At 32.8% G+C, this 26,472-nt stretch overlaps 1 long non-coding RNA gene across 1 annotated transcript in view; it reads left to right on the top strand.

The window, feature by feature from the left end:
- Positions 1–519: 519 nt before the first annotated feature.
- LOC145274679 (uncharacterized) overlaps positions 520–26,472 on the top strand; it is a 66,845-nt gene continuing 40,892 nt past the window's right edge. Inside the window, exon 1 of the long non-coding RNA XR_013866879.1 lies at positions 520–862. This is a non-coding gene — a long non-coding RNA (uncharacterized LOC145274679). The remainder of the gene's footprint in view (positions 863–26,472) is intronic.

Below are 26,472 nucleotides of genomic sequence, written 5' to 3'. Positions count from 1 at the left end.
AGGAGTATGTGATGCGTCTTGTGTGTTAGGTTTTAGTTAGTGTTAAGTTCATGCTTGCATGCCTTCTCGCTTCTAGCTAACACCGCTGGCTAACCTCGTAGTGAAAAAGGAGCAGCTATGCATAAGTCTTCCCTGCCAGTACATAGCCTGTCCATCATCTAGACTCCTCCAGTCTTTCCACATTGGCTACACACGGTAACAGAGTGTCTTGCGGCCCCAGGCTAAACTTGTAGGAGATCTCGGAGTAGTAGGGGACCCCATAGGTAGTGCGTTATGGCCCACCGATCTGTGGACATGCCCTGGCACACTACCAACCCTTACCCCACTGTCTTGTGGATGCTCTTGGTTGGGCGAAGACTAGGGGAACCAACCCCAAAATCAAACACCACTGCCTGTGCACCTTACCACAGCAAAAGCCTAAGAGATGGGAACTCTGACTTCAGATCCTACTGCTGCCTTGCAGTTTTCCTTAAAAGGCTATGGAACCTCATCCAAAAAGAAAAGGCGTAGTAGCGGACACGATAGGGCGACTGGTTACCACGCTGAGATTACTTTCGGTCAGAAGCTGCGTCCTTCTCTGCTGCCAGTCCTCGCGGGTTCGCTCCACTGGACACGAGCATTGGAGGTTCAGAGGGTGTCTATCTGATGCGCAACAGATACTGCACCTAAACTGCGCAAGCAAGTTTGGAGCCAAAGTGGAAAGTCCTTTGGTGATGGAGTAAGACTATGCCAACCGAGGGATAAAGCAGTGAGGGCCCGACTAGTCATCGTCAAGACTGACGGACTGCATGATGATGACGATGATATTTTACCAAGTATCAAAGTAAAATAATATATGAAAATGCTTCCATCTTTATTTAATGTATGTATTCATATTTTATTTTAGTTTCACTCGAAATCAAAAGGGTATTCTTACATTATTCTACTTATTGTATTTTAAAGTACTTATAAAATGCTTCATATATGTATTAAACAGTTCACTTTCTATGCGTAATGTGTATACTCAATCAAAACCGAAGAAACACATTAAAATTTCCATATAGATTAAATACGGTCAGTTAATTTATCTTTCATATTTTACTCCCTTCCTTTTCCCATCTTTTAACACTTTTATTCATAATCTATAACTATTCTCATTAGTGTACAATAAACCATGGTGTTCTTTTCATCATTTTCATACAAACTATTTCTAGTGTATATCTAAAATATCTTCAGTAGTAATACGATTAAATTAATAGATCTTTATATTCATTTCAAATTATGATATTAATAATTTTATCATTACTTATGAAGATAATGTAAAATTGAAAAATACACCCCGAACTTTTAAAAGCAACAAAATAAAATTTGTTTTATGGAACATACAAGAAAAAGAAAAAATGTAAGTTAAATACGCAATCTTTAAGCTTTTTAATAGTGCTTTTTGGATACGGTTAAAGAGATACTTTTGCAAATGGAAATAATTGTAGGCAAAGAAAATGGTTCTCGAGTCAAATTACATATATATGTGTGTGTGTGTCTCTGTGTGTGCGAACGCATGCGTGCGCGCGTGTGTGTGTGTGTGCGCTCCTCCAAAACAGTTCCGTGTTGAATGAAGTAAACAGGACATTTGAATCAAATGGAAATTTTGTCGGATATCAGATACAATTCCTAAGTGTCAGTCTCTAAGTACTTTATTAATATAGATGTTATCGATAATAACACTACTCCAAATACCGCTAAGTAGGGATGGACGCCAGCAAACGAACACTCTTTTCAACCTTGAGTTCGGATCGGCATTATAATCCAGTAAAATCGGATTCGTTTGCTTCCTTACGATCCCTATCTTACAGAAGAAACCTTGGTAGACTTTCTATATAATTCCTATTTGCAATGCCTATCCTCGGGACAGAGTTAGACTCCATAGTCGTTTTTTTAACGTTGAGTTCCCTATAGTTATGACCATAATAGGTTCTCGACTGAGCTTCAAACTCTGGTTTCTCTTACATTAAATATTCCTCTTATTACTAAAACTTCAAATAACTTCTATACACTGTGTGACTAGCATTACACAGAATTCTAATAAAAAGACTCATTTTCATGAACTTACAATCGGTGGGACATATTATCAGGGGATTATTACTTGTATGCGATCACACAGTCATCGCCAAATCCCAAATCAAGTAATATCTGCCATAATAATTTCTACATAAATAATACAATTTTGATCCTATTAATTGATATTTGTTATTTTTCTTGAATATTCTATATCTTTCAACTGATAAGATATTAGTCGCATTAAGACATATCATAGGATAGCTGCTAATAGTCAAAATTATTTGACGTCTTTTATTTCCGGTTTCTGCTCTTTAATTCACTGGATGAGACTAGAAACCACATATAGCATGTTATATGAAGACTTTCACGTTATCTGGAAACAATATAATTAGAAATAAAAAGGGTCAATATCGTACTTGTTATCAATATTTCATCTGCAGAGCAGTAAGCGGAATTCTTGAGAATGACCGGGTAGCTTTTATCCTTAATAAATATTGATTTAGTGGTTGATAAAAAAGAAACCTCAAAACATAGGATTCCTATGCTGCGAGAGAACCCAAATGAATACGATAAGGCATATTTAATTTCAATGTAGGATAAGAAATCGTCTTAATTCAACCTGGTGTATTTGTTCAAACTGTAGAGCCTAATACAGACATTGTGAAACGTTTTCCATGAGTCCCGAATATAGCAGGGATTACATTATCGCCATAATAAAATTTGTTGCATTTCCTGACCTATAACGACAGAAGTAAGATCAGCTTGGAACTAATGCCATGGGATTGAATGATTCACGGAAAGGATTTAACTAATTTTAATACGCCACCAAAAGATCGAGATTTATTCGGTACTAAGACAATAATAAACCGAGAAAAACAAACGACAGATTTCTATCGACACCAGGTTGACTATAACTTTCATATGCGTACATGCCCTCTGTAAACTCATATATAATAACAGGCAATTTTAGTCATTGTTTCGGCAGATTTTAGAGTGAGTTTATTATGTATCTGCAAAACATTCTAATAAAATGATTAAAACCACGTGATTCTACACTTCATTTGTATGCAATAAAAAGAATTCCAAATAAATTTACGTATTTTTCAAATACATCTTGTTCATACATTTCCCTTGTTTTTAATTTCCTACCAATTTCTTTTTCTAAATAACATAACTCGTTCTTTTTGTATTTAAATGAAATATAAATATCAATGTGCCTCAATTTGTGGTTCTTGTTTCATCTACAAAACTAGAACATCATACGTTTGAATAGTATTTTTTTTCTTTAAGTAAAAAGTATAATTCATGTGAAAAATATCTGATTTAATAAGTGTTCTTAAAAGTTTGTAAATAGAAATTAAAAAATAGCATTTTACATGTAAAATAAATTTTGGTCGCTACAACCTGTGAAACAATCGCGGAAATTGTCTCTTATTTTATTTTTGTTTGCAGGAGTTAGGAGCCTGTTCGAAGGCCGAGGGTAAACTGGGATCAATCAAAATATGTCATTCGATCTATCTTGGTCGATTTAGCTTCTTATTTTTTTCTTAATCTGTTATTCTCCTGAAGAACAGACTAAAATGGACGATTAAATGCGTGCCTGAGTCTGGTTGGCGCAAGTATTAGATTGACTTGTATCTCAGGCACAAACGCACGTAAACACACAAACGCATGGTTATCATTTTATTAACATAATATTTATCACAAACGTATGCACACACACGCACGCACACATACGCGCACACACACACGCAAAAACACACGGGAGCACAAACCCAAAAAGCACACACACGGGAAAAACACATGCGCACACATAATAAAATACCCACACACAAACGCACAAACACAAACACACACAACAGCACACATAAAAAACAATACTGTCTGATACGGTAACGGTAAGGGTATTAATATGTAAAATTACGGGTATGAGCGGTGAAGATGTTTTGTACTTGGCTTAATATTTATAAAACGATTGCTTCGTGTAGAGAGAGACATGATGTTTTGAAGCTCCGATTCGTTCATTTTTTTTTTTAATAACTTATTCTCGAATTATGAATCTGTCAGTTCTTAGCCAATGAGAAAAGCCGGAAATTTTGAAGGGAGAAATTATTATTTTTTAATCGGTAATTGGAAATATAATGGTATGTATATACATTTATGAACTAGTTAGGAAGAGTGCCGGGGGAAATATTTATAAGGTATGTATATAATGCCGGTGACATGTGGGGCGATAAGAGGACTGTAGATTTAGAGTAAAAATTAGGAATTGCCTCGTCAAAAGATATTGCGATTGTAATGATGTTGCTCCTTGAATGTAATATAGGATTTTATTATAACGACCAAATGTGTTTAAAATGGCGTTCTAAAGTTACATAAGATAGTGGCTAATAATTTAGAAATAATAAATTTGTATATAGCATATGTTATTGCAAACCTTCAGTATTTTGGTCCAGAGAGGAATTTCTGCAATAATTTTATTATATAGTAGATTTGAAATCTTATTGTCCAGTTATTAAGATTGTTTTAGTTTAGCGACCCTAAAGCGAAATTAAATGACTTCGCTGTCATATAGCTGAACACCTGTATCGTTTTGTGAATTAAAATCGCGTAGTGAATACTTTCGCACAGTTAAAGCACTTCGCCAGAACGACCCATAGTTATTGCAAAGCCTGAAATAAGCACCGGGGTCGTCATACTTGATCATCAAGATTATGTTAATAAAATGATGCCCATTTTGCATGACACCTCATAATTTATCCGGTTAAGTTCGGTTAGTACACATGATTTTAACATATCTATTAAAATCAAGTTTCCAAAACGTCTGGTCAAATATATATATAAAAAAGATGAACCTTGCTACCATTTCAAAATTTATGAAACCTACTAGTTCGATTCGTCGGCGTCTCTATAGTTCGCATAAAACCCACAAGGATAATGTACCATTACTCATACTCTCAATGATTGGGTCTTCCAAACATAATCTATCCAAATGGCTTTTAACAATTTTAAAATCTGTTTTGGATCATAATAGTTTGTTTTGCATCAAAGACTAATTTTCTTTTCTAACTTTATGCAAAACCGATATTGCCCTGAAAAGTTTATGCATTCGTTTGTTATTTCTACTCTCGTTATTTATGCCCCACTTTTGAAGACTATTTATTGTATCGCAATCATATCTTCAGTGAATTAATGAAATTCGCTACTATGTCGATTGAATTCTATTTTAATGACATTATGTATAAACAACTTCATGGTTTGGCCTTGAAATAGCGTTGACAAATATCTTTGTGGATTTCCATGAACAGTGTTTACTATCTTGTTCTCAAAACCTGATCTTCACTTTCGTTACGTTGACGAAACCTTTATGTTCGTTCGGCCTTCAGTAATATTCATTAAGCATTTAAGTTTACGGTTAACAAAGAAGTTATTTCAAATCTTTCATTTTTAGATATGCGCATTTCTAAGACTTCTTTAGGGTTTTCCTAGTTCTCTCTTTATCGAAAAACTGCTATTTCAGGTGTTTATACACGCTGGGATACTGCTTGTGCCAAAAACGATTCTCATCCCTCGTCGTATTTTCATTTCATATATAGTTGTCTTTATCGTTATTAACCTCGATTTTAAATATTTGGGCGCAGCCCGATCGTAGAAGGCGCTTAAATATGACACTTCAATTTATGCAGATTTCGTATACATTATGATAGACTCAATTTTTTATAGATTCTATGCATTTTAAAGTTGTGACTTCCAAAAAAAAATATATATATATACCCATATGACTTGGGTGCATCAACTAGAACCAAAACCGAAACCAAAACTCATGAAGAAAGATATATGCATATATGTGTATGTATAACTTGAATCCCATCAGCTATAATCGAAATCGAAACTAAAACTTCTGAAGAAAATTATTTTAAAATAATATGATTGACTGCCATCAGCTATAATCGAAACCGAAACAAAGATGTATGAAGAATTCTAAGTAAAAAAATCATTACAATAAATGGAAGGTCATAAAAATTAAACGACATTCACTCGGAAGAAAAAAAACGATGTAAGCGTTACACACAAAATAACACGCACGCTATCGTATTAATATATAGATGAATACATTCAATCTATTCATAGCTAATATATATATGTATATATATATATATATATAGCATTATGAAGGATCTACACGGATTGACTATATCATTTAAAAAATCGTCGCAGAAGATAAAGGGGAAAGAAAGGCATACAAATATCCGTACGTGATGTTGCCAAGCTAATCAAAAACATTGATTCCATTAAAGCAACTGGCCCCGACGACTTTCCGATTATAGTGCTCAAAAAGCCTCAACCAGAACTAACACCCATACTTACAAAGTTATTTAAGCGTTGTCTTAAGGAGAAATGCTTCCTAACACCCTGGAAAACCTCATCAGTATGCCCTGTATTTAAGAATTCAGGTGATCGCTCATCTCCCTTTCATTACAGACCAATAAATCTCCTGTACATCATGAGTAATCTGCTGGAATCTGTGTTTAATAGAGAAGTAGTCAATCATCTCAGCAAAAATAACCTTCTTAGTGACGCGCAATATGGTTTCCGTTCTGCTACATCTACGGCAGACGTGCTTACAGTTATATCTCATATGATTAGCGAATCTGTCGACGGAGGCTTCCTCTCTAGGGCAATTGCTCTTGACATATCAAAGGCCTTTGAGAGAGTATGCCATTAACCTCAAAAAACAAAACAAAACAAAAAAAAGGTTCATAAGAGTAGTGGTTGATGGGCATAAATCAGAAGCTCTCAGTATTAATGCTCGAGTCCTTACATCATTCGCAGACAATTATGCTGACAAAACTATAATCTATGGTAGCACATCAAAGACCGTAAACGCCCAAGTTCTCTCTGATTCTCTCTCCTCTGATCTTGAACATGTGGTACAACGGGGAAAGAAGTGTCTGGTTACGTTTTATGCATCTAAAACCAAGCTTATATCTTTACATCATCTACGCTCTGATACCAATCTGGCAACAATTGAAATGAATTGCTGTCGTCTTTGGGAGGTTTCATGTTTTGACAAGATTCTGGGCTTGCCTTTACTCCTGACCTGAAATGGAACACGTATATCAAATCCATTTCCAAGTTCGCTGGAAAAATGGTGGGATTCTTTTACCGCTTCAGTAGATATATCACTTCTGATGCAATTCTTTACCTATATAAATGCCAGGTACATCCAACGATAGAGTACTGTTGCCACATCTGGACAGGAGATCTTAGAAGCAGCTTATCCCGCCTTGACAGAGTTCAAAATAGACTTCCAAGCTTAGTGTTGGAACCTCTTTTCTCTTCCCTGCAACGTTTTTCCCACAGAAGAGACGTTGTGAGCCTGTCTCTGCTTTATCTTTATTTTCATGGTAAGTGCTCATCTGTGCTTCAATCTATGGTCCTCCCTCGCCAAACTTTCACAAAAAACACTCGTCTAACTAAAACCACTATCAATAATTTACCACACTCTTTATCTGTGCCTGAACCTAAATGTAGATTCCATGAACAAAGCTTCTTTCTTAGAACTGCACGCCTGTGGAACTCTCTTCCAATTGACTGCTTTCCAGCCGACTACAATCTGATTGTCTTCAAGTTCAACGTAAACAAGTTCTTGATGAACCGTCCCCCTGAGTAATCCAATTTACAAAATTCCCTCTACTTATGTTTACTACGCTATAATCATATTGACTAATGCATACCCATTAACCCTTATCCTCGAGTGGTCTCCGGGAAAAGAAAAAAGAAAAAGAAAGTGCATCTATTTTATTCACCTAGAATTTTACGCGACCATTTAACTTGCATATAAAATTTTACGCTTCTCCATGCTATCCAAATTACCATTTTAAGATTATTATGGTCTATTCTAACCGCTGACGAGGAAAAACAGCACCTTCGCTTGTTTTTGTTAGTGAGTATTTGTATTTTGAGGCGATTTATTGAAACAAAATATATAAAACTGTACATTATTGAAAAGTATACGATAAAATATTGCAATGTTATACAGATCAAAATAACATTTGGTTTTATTTGTACTTTTAATGACACAACTAATGCAAAGAAGAATAGCACAATTACTCGCTACAAAATAAAATAATTGCTTTAAAATACAAAATACTGAATAACAAAAAAAAAAATGTGAAGGTACTATTTTGCCTTTTCATCGATTCCGATAAAGCCACGCACAAAATTATGGAAGACGCTAGCTGACTATCCCCGATTAGTCAATTTGACTCACACTACTTTACAAGGTATAGCAATAACACACTACAGGATGGAACGATAAAATTGTCGTCCTATATAAGACGACATTGTTCAACTGTTTTTTCTTTTTTGTTGCAAACCATATACTATTAACTCTACTACATAATCAAGTTACATGAATTGATTTTTTTTTCAATAAAAGCTTTAAAATAAAGCGTTAGTGTTGTTATCTTTAGGGCGACAAAGCTTATCGTTCTAATCTGTAGTAATATACGTGCACTTTTAGTGCATTCATATTACCGAATTAAGTTTACTAAATAATAGGAAAATAAAAGAAAATCGCAAAATACATTCGATGCGTTTAGATGGTCCTCAGTGATGATTGCTGTATTTGTTACCACTTTCAGGGTTCTCACTCATCAGATCGACTCGGATAACCACACTCGATCTGTTATCCGATCCTACGGTCCGTCACCTTATATGGATTGGTGCTATTGTTATCTTTGCAGGATGTAAAATCACCGCTCTTCCTCCCACTTGCGAGTAGGCCAAATGAAAAAGAAACGTGTTTTTGTTTATAATAAATAATTAAATATAATAAAGTTGCTATGTCCTCATCGAGCTGATCAATTTATTGGGCAGTTTAATCAAACGAAATTAATTTTTAAAAATATTAACACTATCGTATGGGGTTGATGGGTTTTATCATAAAGTAAAACTATAACAACACATTCATAGATAAAGGATGGAGTTTGAAATTACTAAAGCTAAAATAAATAACCTAAACTTTCGGATGCAATGATGTTTATAATTGTGGTCGTATATGTCAACTGACTTTTAACGCTTCATTGCGTGGCTAGTTGTAATTATTCATAAATATTGTAGTCGAAATAGACGTTTTTGAATTTAATTTCCCACTTAGTAAATTTATTAGCTGATATAATAATTTAATTAACCTAATTCTAAGGCTCATGGAAATTATCATATTCATTTGTCCTGGTGTAAAAATCAAAATGACATTAAAAAAATAAATATGTTTTAATATATAATTAACTGTAATATATTAATAGACGCCCCTGTATAATTTTGTAAGTTATCTTACCTACGCACATATATCAGCTGACGTAAAATATAACAACAAACACACATAAGCTTGCAGCGTAAACAGCACAGAAGAGTCAGAAAAAATATATGAAGACCTTTCCTTGCAGAAAACTGGAAGAATGGTCTAACCAACAGCCTGACAATTATTTCCTGGATGAACCACCACAGGAATATAAAGATAAGAAAGGCTCTGTACACTGACCAAATAGTGTATCGCTTTACTATGAGCAGAAGAGGATAATAATGCCCACCCAAGATCAAAGTTTAATGACCAATGCTTGTAAAGAGATAAGTGGTCTCAGTAATAACAGCAAGGAATCTATCTATAAAAATTAGAATGAGTGTGTGGACACTTCTCAACATATATACTCAACGAATTTTTGATGTACAGTTTAAAAATTTTATTCTGTTTTCATCCGATAAAAAAGGGTTGCTACGGAGGTAACATAGGAAAATTGGTACGTGGGGAGTGTAGAATTTTATACATCCAACTGTACCACGAACGCGCATGCGTGAATGGTTCACATTACATATGCATTATGTTAAAAAAGTAGGTTATAAAGATCGTGTCATACCGGTCTAATAGATATGGTCCTTGACTCACTGTCTTTGAGTTTTGTTTTCGATCTTAGCCCGAGTATTTTCTCTTTTTTTTACTTACAAGAAGTGGACTGTTTAGAAAAAAACATAATACACGCTTTTAGAACGATTCCAAAATTTTCCCGATTCCGATCCAATTATCGATTCCCTTCTAAATTCCCGATTCCGATTCAGATTTTTAAAAATATTTATGATAATTTAATTAGAGATTTTTTGTTAGTTTTTTTTTTTTTTTCGTAAATTTTTAAATTATTACATAAATTTCCGGGTAGTTTCTTGGTACATTTTTTTCTGAAATGTTGTCCTTGCAAATTGAATGACAACGAAAGGTTTATTTTGATTTTAAACAAAGATAAATTGTATCAGCTCGTCGTTAGTGTACATCATGTTACTTGAAAGTTTTCATAAACAGTTGAAAATAGTTGACGATTGGTAGGTAAAATAAGAAAACGATGTAAGAACAAAATATTAACAACGCCTCCATTGTTACGAATGAATTTCTAAATAATAATGTTACTATGTAGAAAACATTTTTAACATGGAGAGGGCGTTGGGCTTCCTTAACTATTATGTGCTTTCCTTCTATGAATGTTTAAATTTTATTTTAATTATATGAATTTGATGGGTTATTAAATTGATTTGCTTTGCTGTAAAAAACAAAACAAAAACAAAAACGAGATACAAATAATAACAACAACTAGCGGGACCTATGGAAATTCCACGTAGGACTCATTCATAAGTAATATATTAATATTGGTATTCATAGTGTAAATAGAGATGCTCTGATATTATTGTAACTCTTGTTAAAACCGCAAAAGTATTTATCTAAGCTAGCAAGGACACTCGGCGTAACCAGGTCGTTAATTACGCTTAAATATGATATTTTAATTCTTGCGGATTTCGTATATATTATTATAGAGCTAATGTTCTATCGATTTTTATATATTATAAAGTTACGATTTAAAAATAAAAAATGTATATCCATGTGACTTTGATACATGACTTACTTGCTGGTAACTTACGACCGGAAGGATTTACGAATAAAACAAACAAAACACCCTCTAAATATATTTATACGTAACTTACGACCGGGCAACGCTGGGAGGCTTGCATGAGTTCCTTCAGATATAATCGAAACCGAAATAAAAATTTATGAAGAATTCTTGATAAAATTATTTATTAAAAAAAATAGATCACTGGAGTTCTATCAGGTATAATCGAAATCTAAGCCAAAACATATAAAGCATTCTTTATAAAATGATTTATAAAAGAAAATAGATGACTTACGTTCCATCGGCTATAATTTAAATCGAAACCAAAACTTATGAAGAATTCTTGGTAAAACTATTTATAAGAAAATAAATGACTTGAGTGCCATTAGCTACAATTAAAACCAAAAACAAAAACTTATGAAGAATTATTGGTAGAATTATTTATTATAAGAAATGGAAATCCATAATTAAAGTACAGTCACTCGTATGTAATTGTGACACAAAATAAGCAACACACACACACTATCATATTAATATATAGTATTGCTAAAAGTCATAAAAGCCATGCTCCTTTCCTAAAACTAACCATAAGTACGGGTGGCAATACGAAAAAATATAGCAATTACATATAATCTTATGATTATGCTGATTGGCCTTAGAATTAGTGGTAGAAATTACTTAACTGCTTAAAATGTTATAATGTACAGAAATGGGATCAGTTTACATTATATTTATATGCACGGCTGTAACCCCATTCTAAATTTTAAAATAACGTCTCAGTGTGTTCACATATATTCGCCTAAGAAATAGAATTTCATATGTTTTGGGTATTGCAAATGTAAATGAAAAGTTTTATTTTTAAGTTAACAAACATCTCCATGTTTGCCCTTCCAAACTTTTGATAAACTTGTGAGATTTTGATCTATATTTTCACTGTGCCAAAATCATACAACACATAAGGAAACATTAAATAGTTCGTAGGGTGTCATCAGACAAAACCAGCGCCAGAAAAAGAAATGGCAAGCATGTTAAATTTTTTATATTAAAGTGTGAAATCTCTAATAGACACCATATGGCCATTTATCAATAGGTGCGAAAAGCTTTTAATAATCTGTGACATTGAATAAGCAAGTAAACTCTAGAATATTTACTTTGCTTACAATAAAACCTAATAAAAATAACTTAAATTAGGTTTGGAGAGTCTGAGGATTTCTTTTTGTCCCCAAAAGTGCCATAAACTTTCATTTTTTCAGAAGAAGTCGATCACAAACACCCCAATGCATAGCCGGCGCCAACTTACCCACTCCCCCGGCCAGAGCATTTAAAACTTAATAATCATATGGACTCCCTCGAATGAGGGAACAGATATTTTAGCGAATAGATGCGAAATGATTACAAGGGTAATAGGCAAGTTATAAATGACCAATAAATAAAAGAACTTTAACTCTTCATATCAATGTTAAATCTGTAAATGAGATTTATAAATCATTCTGTGGATCTTCTCAGTCTTATTTTATAAAGAAACAACTTCTAATAAAAAACAAAAGAATTTGTGCTTGTTTCGTTTTTCATTTTAAAATTTGAAAAATAGGTTTGGAATCGGAAATAAAACTTTAATTTTTCCGATTCCAATACCCCAAAATTTACAACTTCCTGATTTCGATTCCGATTAATCATTCTAACACAAACACGCATGCAAATGTCTCAGTTTTTGTGTGAATCAAAATATAACATTTATGCGTATTTTACAGCCGGGCAACCCCATGCAGCCTGCTAGTAGATCTATATAAAAAAATATAATGCACGCGTCTGTGTTTGTGTTTGACATTTCTCAACCTATATACTCAAGGATTTTTTTATCTACAGACTTTAATTCTGGAATATGTGTATTCAGACATGTAAATAACATTTATATCGGATTTTCACCGGAAGAAAGGAAGAGTTAAGGGGTCAAAATTGAAATAAAAAATGCATGTGGGAGCCATCGGATCTTTATATGTTTGTCAACTGTTTAACGAATGCGCATGCGTGAACCAATTACATGACAGATTACTTATTTTAAAAAAAAAGTGTTTTCAAACCTATATATAAATACATAAAGGTTTGAAAACACGTTTTTAAAGATGTGTGAAGCTGGCCTAATTATCATCCATGTATGTACATTTATATATGTAGGTATAAATGTATGTGTGTATATGTATATGTGTATATATGTATTTATATGTATATGTATGGGTGTATGTCTGCATTGGTCATATATACTTACTTATGTGTGCCCCTATGTAGGTGTGTATATATGTGTGTATATACTTGTATATGCATGTACGTGTACATGCTTGTGTATATGTATATGTATGTGTATGCATGTGTATGTATATGTATGCGCATATGTATGTATGTATGTGTATATAAATTTATATATATATGCATACGTATATGTATATGTGTATATGTGTGTATATGTGATTCATTTGGCACTAAATCCGCTTAGTCAATTATACTTACTTATATATCCCACTTTTATTTTATTTTTTTCTATTTTTTGTTATTATTATTTTTCATGTTATACCTTCTGTCTTTATACAATTACTTAGCAAATTCATCTCCTTTACTATCATCATCATCATCATCATCATCATCATCATCATCATCATCATCTATACCCCTCTACATGCATGTTTTTATGATTTTATATCTATTCAATCCAGGCTTGGCAATTCTTAATTTACTTAATTTCTTAGAGACCTTTTATAGCCAATGAATTTGTATAGGTAAATGCACTTAAGTTGGATATAACTAAGCTTACTTTGAGAGAACGCATCTTAGTTACTGCAAACAACGCCTCCGCCAATCCGCATAAATCTTTAACGCGTCAAACTCCATATGCCATCTCCCCAGCAACAAACCGCCACAGTCTGCTAGCATTTCCCTTTAGTCCTTATATCTCTCTCTTCCCCTCCCACACCCACCTTCAAAGTCTTACACAGTTTTCACTCGTCCCATTCTTTTCAACCGTCTCCCCCCTCTCTCTTTCTCCCTCCTCCCTCTACTCTTATCCGTGTCTAGTTGAATATTTTAAACTCCAACTCATTCCTTTCAATGTTTATTTAATTATTAAATCTTAAAAGTAAAATCATGTCAAATCAGAATTGAAATTCACTCACCTCTCTTCTTTTCTTTGCTTCTTCTAATATCGTTTGTCCAATCATAATAACAATTTATGTTAAAGTCTGACAAAGTTACTGTGTTGTTGATACGATTCGGTAACTGGACCATGTTGTAAATAGCAGATAAAACGGTAATAAAAATATATATTTGCTCTGCAATTGTATTGAGCACCTTATTCAGGTTTGTACTAATTACCATTTTTGCTAAACACCTCTCTCCACACACACACACACACACACACACACACACACACACACACATACACACACACACACATACACACACACATACATACATATAAAACAATAACTACACCAATGCGAATATAAATAGAAATTTTAAAACGACAATGTAGATACATAAGAAAAACACCATGATATACCCAAATTTATAGATGTATATAACACAAAACCAAAGAAGATACCTCTAAATAACCACACACACACACGCACTCACGCACGCACGATCGCACACACACACGCACGCACGCACGCACGCACACACACACACGCACATATCTATAAATATAAAAGCGAAAATGTATGTATGTTTGTATGTGTGTTCGCTTTTTCTGTATGTCTACGAAAGGCTTTTTTTCACATATAAATCGTAATATCTCACAGTAAACAACGAAGCTCGCCTGTCTATTTAATTTACTCGATTTCGGGAAGATAAATATTCAACATTTGTCGCTCGCCGTATGTGGGTTAGTCTTTTTCCTATAAGATGTTGGGAAAATAAAAATAAAAAAAGCGTTCCGCAGTAAATGAATACTATCCCGCAGTCAAACTTGACCTCATTAACTCATTAAAACGGACACCTGCCAAATCCAAGTAATTAGCATATCGCGGTGGGGAGATGGTTAACGTCGCATGTTTTTTTTTTTTTTTTTTTCACACTTTAATTTACAACTTTGCCTCAAGGGTTCGGGTTCGGGTTCGATCCTCATACTTACTTTTTTTTAACCCCCCCCCCTCCACACACCCCGGAGTTTCCACACACACCTAAAAACACCTTGACAACGCCGGGTACCTCTCGCTAGTATATGTCTAAAGAATATATATTGTCTAAAGTAGTTCTGCATATTTCATATAAGCTATAATAATATTTTTAAACATGCGCCATGCGGTATAAATTGCTAGGTATACGGATTTCAAAATATCGCAAACTTATCAATTGCACAGCCGACTTACACTAGGAAATTCATAATTACAAAAGGAACAAAACGAAATCCATGCACCCCCCCACATATATATATTTATAGATTTATTGCAAAATTAAAAATATGACATGTTAAATATAGGTCAGTTTAAAAGATAAAATAAACCTTAACATGAAACATAAAATATATTTTACAACACAAATGAAATGAAAGGTTAATTTTGAAATTCCGTATAGGTTATTACACTCCTCATAACCATTGTAAAGTTAGATAATAAGATTTTTAAAAGCCCGAAAATAAATTCTGACAAAGGGAAATGCTTGCATTCCTCGAAAAATGGAGAGTATAACGATTGAACTGAGAATACTCATTAAAATATTATGAATAATATAAATTATTAATCTCCATCTAAAAAAATGAAATTAATAAAAAACGAAGCAATAGCATAAGTTATTTTAATCCATGGGAGATAACTAAATAATCTTACTTAAAGGGAGATAATTATTCAAGGGAGAGCACTTTTTTTTAAATTTAAGACGATATATGTATTCTACGCGTTACTCGACTTGTGATTTAGTACTATTTGAATTAAAGTATACAGTTTTGTATTTTTATATATTTTTAATTTAAATAATTTGCCGATTTAATCATGGTTTTATATTTTTATTCAGAGGTAAATAAAACGGTTGGTAAATCAGCACTTTTGGAGGAGTATGATTACCAAACAACAGCGTCTAGAACGGAGAGCGAAATTGGGGCAAAAACGATCTATGGACACTAACCAAAAGTATTTAAAATAATCAGCGACCGATTAAGGCGATGCGGAAATTTGATAGATTTCGGTAATTACGCTTGCTGATTTAAATAACAAAATCAAATTGATGGAAGCATTGCTTAAAAAGTGAGTGTTCATTTGTTCCAGCCACACACACACACACACACACACACACACACACACACACACACACACACACACACACACACACACACACACAGACTTTCTCTCTCTGTCCCTCTCTCTTTCTCCCACTCTCTCTCTCTCTCTCTCTCTGTCTATATATATATATATATATATATATATATATATATATATATATATATATAGATAGATATATACTAGCATTTCAGCCCGGCGTTGCACGGGTGTTTGAGGTGTATGAGGAGCAAAAGAAAAAAAAGAAAAAAAAGCGGTCAAGTTTTTTCAACTTTGACCCCTTAACATTTATTGTTTTCGGCTCAAATCATGTTATTAAGTTAAATCCATGTCCAAGGAGCCTATATATAAAATTTCAAGTGCTTAGACCCAAAATTGTCGGAGGAGTTTGGTAGAGTTCGCAAAGATAAAATCGTTGAATATTGCCCCCTTAACAGCCAAATTTCTGACCGAAAACCGATAACAAAGATATTCCCAAATCTCAATACCCTGTATATAAAATTTCGAATTTGTAGACTGAAAATTGACAGAGTTATTGCGTAGTGAAATGTAAACAGACAGACAGACACTTTCACAGACACTTTCCCTTATATATATATATATATATATATATATATATATATATATATATATATATATATATATATATATATATATATATATATATATATGCCGAGTATAATACATTATGAAAATCTTCACGGAATTATAACTGTACAGAATTTTCCACGTTTAATCCACGTGAGCGCCGTCAAGCTAATGCATAGAATTGGTGATCCAGGGTGGTTTTCTATATACACGCTGCATTAAGTTTACTAACTAACCTATCTGAAGGTACAAGCAATAATGTCGGAAAAAAGGATAAGGGCATAGATTTGCAAGCTGGTTCATCTTTTTTTTTTTAGGTTTCCGATTACTTTTTGGTTGTATTTACAAGATTAAAGCCCAGATTTTATGAATAAAAAGAAAAATGATATTTGTACACGGGGGAAAAAACAGTTTTAATGAAAAATATTTTCACGGCAACATTCAAAAGCTGATACATTCAGCTTAATTTTGAAGTTAAATAAATTCATTGTAAAATTAGATTTCTGGGTCTATTGCATAGATCATCGGTAAAGTCCTAAGATATTGAATTAAATAAAAAGAAGCACATCGTTTGTACAAAAATAGCTTAATTATTTCCCCAAAGTGAGAGATTCTAGTTTACTTAAACATAAACAAAACATGTTGAGATAGGCGTGGATTCTATGGGAGCTCAAAATGTCAGAATCTCAAAACGACAGTTTGTTGGAGGGAGGAAGAGAATGCTGGTTTTCTTTTTTTCCCCAGCCGTACAAATGTACATTCCTATCGTGAACGTTTGTATAATTTTTACAATTTGTAATTTGATAATTTCTTGTGTGTGTTTCTGCTTTTAAATTAAACATATATATGTACTTTTCAAGATTATACAAAATGTATGTAAAGCCGAAATGTTTACGTTTTTCAAGCAAGGAAAATATGGGATTTTACATATTACGAGAAACATGTAGTATAAAAAAAAGTAGAAATAATTTTAAATTATATTTTTCGTATGAAAATATTAAATAAACAATGCTTTATTCAATGATAATATTAGTAGTTCGAGGAATTGTATTTTTCTTCGAGTTATATCAAATTCATTAATACGGATTTTAGGGGCTTTTTTTCTTAATGTTCCTAAAAAATAATTTTTCTATTTTTTTAATTGTTACAATTTACGATGCTTTATATTCATATAAACGGAAAAACTAATTCATTTATTTATTTTTTTTACTACTGAAAACCATTACTTTAGCAAATGCGTTTTTTTTGTTAAAGCAAAATAATACTTTTCCACTAAGATTCAAATATAAATAATGAGTTTCTTATATTACGAGATAAGGTGTTAATTTCTTAACTTTTGCGAATTTTTAAGTAAAAGAATGGGCCAACATAATTATGCATTTTGAGCATCGGTTATTAATTTTGCACGCACCTACCAATCATATATTTTGTTATTCCTGCGCCTGATTTTGATAGGCAAAAGAGAAAAGGAATAATAAATAACCTGATTGGTTTATTAGTAATGTTAATACAACGTTTATATCATTCAAACACTACGGTGTTTGAATATATGGTTAAGTGGTAGTTATAGTAATTTAGAATAGCTTTAAAACTTCACCACTCAATCATTTTTCGACCAATTTTCAAACAATTAATACAGTTTATGTATCACCTTCTCAACTACAATGTGAATTTTTTTTTTCAATTGTTCTTCAGTAAAATAAAAATTATAATGAATTTACTAGTGTTCCAAATCGTAAAAATATGTAAGGAGGTGGGCAACGTTTTTTATATAGCAACCACGTCGCTTCAATGAACTGATGCTGCCAATTCACCGCTCTCATGAAAAGAGAAGTAACAAGTGAAACAGAGAGAATGAAAGAATGAAAGGGAGATAATTGGGGAGATTTTATTGAAAGCAGACAGCTACCGTACATTGTTATTACATATGTGCATGTTATATTTATGGGGCCAAAAAATAAGACTTAAATTAAACAAAGAACAAGTGAATTTGCTGGAAGCATGGAAAAATCATTGAATACAGTAAAAAAAATGCGAGCATGAAAAGTAATATGGTTAAGCTTAAACATGGAAAAGTAAAGGACTAGTTCTTAAAACTGGAAAATAAAAGGGCAAGATATTCTTGTAAAATATATATTCAATTTTTAACTTCAAATATTGCAGCATTAAGAATTTTTTTTAAATTCAATTTAACATTATAAAATCAATTCTTTATGCTGAAATATTTTAAGTTATATATTGAAAATATTTTGACTAGGATCTTGTCCTTTTCTTTTCCAGTTTGAACAATTAGTCTTTTATTTTTCCATGTTTAAGCATAACCATATAACTTTTCATGCTCGAATCTTTCTATTTTAATATATAAACACACCGTAGCATGAATTTTATGCATTAGCTTAGGAGGATTAAACGTGGAAAGTCCTGTGCAGGTAAATTGCCATATGATGGACTCTCCCGTCGATTTCGACGTAGGATCTTCCGTTACAACGACTAAGATGCTCTGAAATCTAAACATATGATGTGTTTATAGTGATGAAGGCTATGTGTAGAACCGACCACATTTTGCTATTACTGCTAACCTCTGTCGGTGCAGATGACTGCAACAGGACAGAGTATACAATAGGCTGCAGGTTTAGTCATCAGAGTTTTCTTCTCCTAGATTCATATTTTGTTTTTGAATTTGTGTGTGTGTATATATATATATATATATATATATATATGTGTGTGTGTGTGTGTATATATATATATATATATATATATATATATATATATAAATTAAAAAAAAACAATGTTTCAAGTTTACCATTTAAATAATTCTGTAAACTTAAAGCAAGATTAATATTAGTATATATATTTATAGAACAATCCTAACCAGAATAAATAAGTTCAAAATTCGAGATAGAGCATTCATATAGAAAATTGTCTGTGTGAACCTGCGTATATATATATATATATATATATATATATATATATATATGAATAAACTTGTGGAAAGATATATAAATAAAATTATGTACACACACACACATATATATATATATATATGCACGCACATTTACATAATTACCAATTATATATATATATATATATATATATATATATATATATATATAAAAAGTTGGTGCAAGAACAATATGCATTTTTTTTACATATGTAAAAACAGAAATGTATCTGAATTAATCCATTGATATATATATATATATATATATATATATATATATATATATATATATATATATATATATATATATATCAATGGATTAATTCAGCTATATACACATATTAACACAGCTATATATATATATATATATATATATATATATATATATATATATATATATATATATATATATATATAGCTGTGTTATATTATTTTGAAGCGCGTTTTTCGCTCTATCGAATCGTGTTATTTGTTACAGGTCTTAATTTTTTCATAGACAGAATTTCCCTGTTTCAATTCAAAATAGGCGATTTCCCTGTTTCAGTTCAAAATAGGCCAAAAAGCTGTCTAACAGCTCGTAATATCAATTATGCGTTTGGCTCTGGAACATTAACAAACGTATGGCACAACGGAGGTTCAAAAACTTTCGCAATGATAACGAGAGTCTCGAAGATTAAAACGGCCAGCGCCGACCGACTACGGTTGATAAGGAACATTTGAAAGCCTTAATTGCAGCCGATCTCCGCAAAATCCCATCATTAGTTGCTGTTGAACTAGAGGTCAACCACTCAACAGTCGTTCGCCGTTTAAAGCAAATAGGGAAGTAAAAAACAGTTGGATAAATGGATGCCACATGATTTGAACGATAATAAAAAAAAAAATATTCGTTTTGAGGTGTCCTCTACGCTAATTCTACGGAACACAAACGAACCATTTCTCAAGCAAATTGTGACGTGTGATGAGAAATAGATCCTCTCCGACAACCGGCACAGTGGTTGGATGCCGGAGAAGCTCCACAACACTTCCCGAAGTCGAAATTGCACCAAAAAAGGTGATGCTGGCTGGTGGTTTGAGACTTATCTCATACATCACAGCTTCTTGAATCCGGACGAAAAGATTACGGCGAAGAAGTACTGCCGACAAATTCACCACCAGGAACTTCAACGTATGAGATTGGTCAAAATGAAGCGACCAATTCTCCTCCATGACAAAGTTCGCCCACGTTTTTTTTTTTTTTTTTTTACATAGGCATCACCATTTATCAAGGCCAAGAGAGCACTCGAGGATAAGTGTTGAGAGTATACACTAGTCAATTGGACAATATAGTAATCGTTATTACTGGGAATTCGGTAAATTTGTTAGCTGAAGTGAAACGGCTAATCAAGAATTATTTACGTTGGATTTGATAGCAGGGAAACGGAAGACAGTTACACAGGCGTGCACTTCTAAGAAAGAAGCATTGTTCATGGAATCTACGATTAGGTTAATGCACAGATAAAGAATGGGGGTAATTGTTGCTAGTATTATCAGCTAGACGAGTGTTTCTTGTGAAAGTTTGACGAAGGGGGGCATAGATTGAAGCTCAGTCGAGCATTTGCCATGAAAATAACGATAAAGACGAGACAAACTCGCAACATCTCTTCTATGAGAAAGAGGTTGCAGGGAAGAGAAAAGCACATCACCCTACGAGACTAGGAAATCTATTTTGAACTATATCAAAGCAGGACAAATCCTTTCTAGCAGCTCCTGCCCAGATGTGGCAAACGTACTCCAATCTTAGACGGACATGGCTCTTATATAGATAGAGAATTGCATCAGCAGTGAGATATCTACTGGATCGATAGAAGGATCCTACCATTTTTCCGGCGGCCTTGGCAACAGATTTGATGTACGCGTTCCATTTCAGATCAGGAGTAAAGGTCAAGCCGAGATGCTTGTCAAAACATGAGGCCTCCCCAAGACGATAGCCATTCATTTCAATTGATGCCAGATGGGGATTAGGCCGTTTATGATGTCAAGATAAAAGCATTAAAAGTAACCAGCAACTCCTTTCCCCATTGTACCACGTGCTCAAGATCAGAGGAGAGAGAATCGGAGAAAACTTAGTCGTTTACGGTCCTTGATGTGCTACCATGGATGGTAGTGTCATCAGCATAAATGTCTCCGAATGATGTAAGGATGTGACTTCGGAAGATCATTAATGTAGATCAGTAAGAGAGTTAGGCCCAGGATGGACCCCTGAAGGACTCCAGCATTAATACTGTGAGCTTCTGATTTTTTCTCATCAACTACAGCTCTTATGAACCTATCAGAGAGAAATGATTTAATAATTGAGAAGACATTTCCCGCTACACGATAGCTGGAAATCTTGTGAATTAAACCTCTTTACCATATCCTATCAAAGATCTTCGATAAGAGCAATTGCCCTAAAAATGTTGCCTCCGTCCAGTGATTCGCTAATCCTATGAGATATAACTGTAAGCACATCTGCTGTAGATCTAGCAGAACGGAAGCCATATCACTAAAAAGCTTATTTTTGCTGAGATGGTTGATTACTTCTCTATTTAACACAGATTCCAACAACTTACTCATGACGCACAGGAGATTTATTGGTTGCTCAACTGACGCTGCAGAAGCGGAAAAAATTGGACTACGAAACTTTGCCTCATCTGCCATATTCACTGAACCTCTCGCCCACCGATGATCACTTTTTCAAGCATCTCGACAACTTCCTGCGCGAAAAATGCTTCAAAATCATCAAGATGATGCTGAATTGGCCTTGAATGACTTCATCGCTTCCAGAACTCCGTAACTAATGGGATAAATAAACGAGTTTCTCGTTAGCAAAAATTTGTCGATTCTAATGGTCCTCATTTCGATTTATTTTGAAAGGAACGTCAAAAAACGACATTATTTTTGCACCAACTAAACACACACACACACACACACACACACACACACACACACACACACACACACACACACACATAGGGTAACCCCCCCCCAAAAAAAACGGGCCACAACTCTAATTAGGCCCCGTTTCTTAGTGTTTTGTCCAAATGAAATGAAACTTTGGTCGTAACTAGTTTGTTATATTCAAAACATCACGTTAAAACACTACAGTTTTTGGCCTTTTTTTCTCCGTTCTACAGCATATGTTCTAGATCGCCTCCATTTAGCTTTTGTATTTTTTGTGTCACCCTATATATATATATATATATATATATATATATATATATATATATATATATATATATATATATATATATAGGTACTTTTAGATGATTCGTTACTGGGTTGAAGGACATAACTTAATTCTATTAATTTTTGGTTACGAGAATTCGGGACGCTAAATCTGACGCAAAACATTTAACATTACAAAAATAATAATAACAAACAATAAGCAAGTATTTCAGATTAACGTCTCAAATTTTCATATTAAATAATAAATGGATCGCTTAGTAAAATGGAATTATCTCCTTCAAACTAGTGATGAATTGCACACACACACACACACGCGCGCTCGCTCTCGCGTTCGTGCGTGTTGCTTGTTTGATTTTGTTAGCCATACTTATTGAATTAATTCATTTTACCTAAATGCCAGTTGGGAATAATTTTCCCTATGACCAGTTTGGTACCCCCAAATGGGGAGCGGTATATACATTGTTTTTTTTTTGTTTTTTTTTTTTGTATATGTGTATAATTAACACGTGTCTGGCGATGAGTAACACAGTGAGTAAAACTATTCTTATGGATTAAATGAATTCCGAAAACAAAATTCTTTATAGATTAAATTTGATAAAAAGTTTCCCAAGTTAATTTTCTCGCTTCTCAAATACCACATATGTAGAATAAGGAGGATGAAGCACATAATCGTTGCGTAAAATAGGACCAACGTAAGAACTGTCATCTGAATGATTCTAAATAATAAAATTATGAATCTTTATCCAGATACAAATTTTTTTAAAAAATATATTCAACTTTACTTTGGTCTATGGGAAATAACTCTATGTATTTTCATATCAAGGGAGGTAATGTCTTAAGGGAGACAACTCTATACGAATTTCAATAATATTTGTTCCTGTTTACAATTCCTCTCTACGGGACCGACTTAGACACCAGTGTCGTTTTTTTTTTCTTTTTCTTTTTTTTTTTTTTGTTAACGTGGAGAAAGGAACAAAAAATAAAAATTGTCTCAGTCGTAAAGGATTTCTCCTCCACTGACAGAGAACAAGAAACTGGAACTTGTTAGGCAAATAACTATATCTTATTGTCGTTCATCAAATTTAAATAATTTTTTTTCAGATTAAAACAATCAAAATTAGTATTTAGTCTCTTTAAAAATGATTAATGACCCTTTATTTTAAAACGACTTTATCGTAATCTTGATAAATTTGATCATTATATGCGGTAAAACAAAATTATCAAGGTCGTCGTCGATAACTTTACATCTGAACAACATACGATAAAAATGTCGACGTAAAGAAAACAATACTACACCTTTATTTAAAAACTTTATTGAAAAAAAAAATCGATTTTGTATTACTGTACACATAGATTCGAAAATTTATATAAAAAAAAACAAAACAAATATTCAACAAATAAATGTTATCAAATGCAAGATAAGTTACTTTTCTACCTAACTGGATATGTTTTTAGTGTTTTTATTTAATGTAACATGTTTATTCAGCTCGAAAAACATACAGTGTTTACCGACTATTAAAAACCCACCGAATATATGCCAGCTTATGTCGCGGTAACATACATTGAGCGAGTTTCTGAAAGTATTTTTTCTAGTTTTTTTTATTTTTAACTCCTTTTCCCAAACTTACCGTGTAAAAGGGAGAGTCGGGCGCCATTTTTATTTTTCAAATACATCGGTAAACACTGTATGTTTTTCGAGTTGAATAAACATGTTATATATATATACATATATATATATATATATATATATATATATATATATATATATATATATATATATATATATATATATATATATAATACTAGCAGTTCAGCCCGTCTTTGTCCGGACCGTATGTACTGTGCATAACTTGCCCTACGTGTAATTACACTTTATGTAAGATTTCAAATGTTTACACCAAAATTTGTCCAAGTAATTTCGTAGAGACCGCAATAGTAATTTTTTTAAAAACTTGACCCCAATTTTGACCCCCTTAACATTTATTGCTTTGGTCTCAGATCAAATTAAAATGTTTGATCTATGTCCAAGTAACCTACATTTAAAATTTCAAGTCTTTGGACCCAATATTGACGGAGGAGTTTGCTAGAGTTTTCAATGGTCAAATCGTTGAACTGTGAGCCATTTAAGAGCCACATTTTTGTCCGAAAACCAATTACAAAGATTTTTCCCAATGACAATACTCCTTATGTCAAATCACGAGTTATTTGGTAGGGAAATGTACACAGACAGACAGACAGACACACACACACACACACACACACACACACACAGATATTTTCACTTTTATAGATATATAGATTTTGAATGAAGTCTCTCCTTTGTTGTTATTCCAGATCATTTTAATCCCCCACATTAAGGCCTGAGATTTTGAGGAAATATCTATCTATCTATCTATCTATCTATCTATCTATCTCAATATATATATATATATATATATATATATATATATATATATATATATATATATATATATAGAGAGAGAGAGAGAGAGAGAGAGAGAGAGAGTAAGATAGATAGATAGATAGATTGATAGATAGATAGGTAGATAGATAGATATTTCCTTCAAACTTATGTCTATCTATCTCTCTGTTTCTGTCTCTGTCTGTCCGTCTGTCTGTCTGTCTCTCTCTCTCTCTCTCTCTCTCTCTCTCTCTATATATATATATATATATAGATAGATAGATAGATAGATAGATAGATATTTCCCCCTATCTCCTACCTTGATGTAGGGTAGATTAAAACTTTCTATGGTTTCAATGATCTGAAATAGCAGCAATGGGGAGACTTGCTTCCAAATAATTCTCATATGTTATCTCTTCCCTTTTTTGGAAATAGGGTACGCTTATGTATTTACCAACTATAAAATAATCCTTATATACCGTGAAAGAGGAAAGTATAACATATGACAAATATTTGGAATCATGTCTCCTCTTGCTGTTATTTCAGATCATTTGAAACTATAGCAGAAATCTTTAGTCTCCCTCCATCAAAGCTAGAGGTTCTCAGGGAAATATCGGATATTTTGTAATTCATCTGTAAAACTAGGAAAAATGACTATGATTGAAACACTTTATGACATTGTATTTTTGCCCCCAAACAACATTTTAAGAGACATGTAATTAAACGATGAGCAGGAGAAATTCCTCGATAAAGCATAAAATGTCATAATTTCGTGAATATCGCATGTATTTTAACAGAATTTTGGAAAATAACTAACCTTAGAGCTGTTCCTTGATAAAAATTCCAGTTCCTACTTATATTTAGTGAAATATTGCTATTTAACTTATCTGCAATAAAGCGGTTGACACAGTTTATATTGGTAACCAAATTAAATATTTAAATGTTTATATCGTTAGTTCTTAGGGAGTAACTACATAAAAATTGACAGTTTAAAAAAAAAATTATAATACTATTCTATAGTTAGAATTGTATGACAATTTGTAAAAAAGAACCTATATTTTCATACCAATAGATTGTGCCCAAATCTGCCTACATTTGTAT

This window comes from Euprymna scolopes, unplaced genomic scaffold, assembly GCF_053919585.1.
Source record: "Euprymna scolopes isolate OS-2025 unplaced genomic scaffold, ASM5391958v1 sca4, whole genome shotgun sequence".
NCBI classification, from domain to species: Eukaryota; Metazoa; Mollusca; class Cephalopoda; order Sepiida; family Sepiolidae; genus Euprymna; species Euprymna scolopes.
The sequence above is the reverse complement of the archived record's forward strand: the minus strand, read 5'-3'. Positions and strand labels throughout refer to the sequence as shown.